Consider the following 2,236-nt stretch of genomic DNA (forward strand, 5'->3'; position numbering starts at 1 on the left):
TATTTATGATTTTAACTTTATACACAAGTGCCAAAATACTATAAGTATAGAGCAAATGCTTTAATAAATGGTTATGTCATTTAAATGGCCTAGTGGTTTGGGCTCGCGACTCTTAATCTACAAGTCGAGGGATCGAAACCTCTCGTTGAACATGTTCGTCCTTTCAGCTGTGGAGGTGTTATGATGTGACGATGGTAAAATTTAGAACAGGAGTTTGGCTGTGGTTGGTGCTGACTAGCTACCTTCCCTCTAGTCTATCACTTCATTGTTAAGGACGACTAGCGCAGATAGCACTCGAGTAGCTTTGCACGAAATTGAACAAGTAATGTAATTTTGACACAACACTAAAAAATGACAGCTATTGACCAAACAAAGTACAAAGAATAATAAACATACATGTACGTTAAAGAGCCATGTAATAAATGTTACATTCTGTCAGAAGAAGTGATTTTTAGATTAACATTATGATTTACTCTTTCATACAGATATATAATTATATGTTAAATATTTGACAGATTGTCAACTTATGCAAACAAGTACGTTAATGAGACAAGCGCTTTTTATCCCGGGTTTATTGATTTAGTTTTAAGCCTGTTAACAGTCATACTTATTTAAAGTCTTTACACACACATATACATATAAAAGCTATATGTTGTTCTCATTGACGGGAAGGGGGTCCACCACTAATGACTCCTTGCAAGCGGTGTATGCGCTTTATTCTAAAATCAACGCTTTCATATTTTTTGTTTTTTATCCCATAAGTTGATCAATATGATTGCAAAGCCAACATCTCCCGTGTCTCCCAGTATATTTACTGTTCGTATTAACTTAGCATGGTTAATATTGTATCTTTGAATTTGGCTCTATTCCAGAAGCAGGGAAAGGAAGTGAGCTATTGAGGGTAATCTGTCAATGGTTTAATTTGCATGGTTTCGTCTAAAGCCCGTTTGTCTTGTCTGACAAATTGAAACTAACGTTTAGAATACTTTCTGTATTGTTCAGGTGCCAGAATACTTGTCTTTTAGTGCTAAGCCCAGTATTTCCTGCAGATAAATATAAATCATACAGACACACGAAAGATCTGGCCCATGTTACCAAGGTTCTCAGTTTTAACTTCATTCTAGTACAAAAATAAATGTCTATCAAAATCAAAGAAATTCATCATTATGAACGAGCTATTGTTGGTACCGTAGTTATTGGTTAGATGCTTTCCTTAAGACATGAACAAGTTTGTTTGCTCTTTTATGTATTTATGCAGTTTTTAAAATATTATAAACAAATTAATTATTTATTTCATTTATATCACATCACACTTTTAAAATCGTGACCTTATAACCAATTTTATCTTGCCTCCTCTAAAATAGAAATTTCAAACACTTTTCGTCACTTCTTGTTTCCCATCTCTGTTAAATATGCTAGGCTACTGGTTTCTGTATCGCTGTACACTGAGTGGTCACAAGTAAATAGACACCTAATTTTTTGTTATTTAACTGATTTCTGCTAACTAATTTGTGTTCAAAGAGCACTATACAAATGAAAATGGTCAGCACACTAATTATCTTATGCCTAGAACTCAAGGTTCTCTCGAATTGTCAGATTTTGTTAGAGGAAATATAGTTGGTCAAGCAGATGGTGGAATAAGTCAGCGGCAAATTTCGCAGAATTTGGGAATCCCGCTTTCGACATTCAACAGAATCATCGTGCAGTTCAGGAAACACGGCAAGGAAACAACTGAGCAGCGTCCGGGTCGTCCTGATCCATCGGAGAGGACAAAAAGGGCTGTCAAGAGGAGCATTGAAATGGATCCCAGATTTACGACTGCAGAAATGGCCAAAAGTTGGTGGGATGAGCCCAAAATCTGTTCAATGGATTGGGTTATCGTTGCAATGCAGCTAGACGGAAGCCCTTATTAAGACCTGCCAACATAGTCAGACGAAAGAAGTGGGCAAGTGATATGATAACCAAGCCTCTAGACTTTTGGAAGACCGTATTGTTCTCAGACGAATCAAGATTCGCTCAATTTTCGGACAGTGGAAGGATATGGGTCTGGAGAATGACTCAATAACTGTGAAGCATGGTGGTTTCAGCGTGATGGTTTGGGAAGCTGTTTAGGTTGGTGAGAGATCGAGCTTAGTGGATTGCGTTGGCAACATAAATTTTGCGAAATACGTTGAAATATTGGAGGAAGGACTCTTGCCACTTTATTCCTTGGGTTTCGTGGACAAAAACACAACTT

The sequence above is a fragment of the Limulus polyphemus genome, unplaced genomic scaffold (assembly GCF_000517525.1).
Source record: "Limulus polyphemus unplaced genomic scaffold, Limulus_polyphemus-2.1.2 Scaffold138, whole genome shotgun sequence".
In the NCBI taxonomy this organism is placed as follows: Eukaryota; Metazoa; Arthropoda; class Merostomata; order Xiphosura; family Limulidae; genus Limulus; species Limulus polyphemus.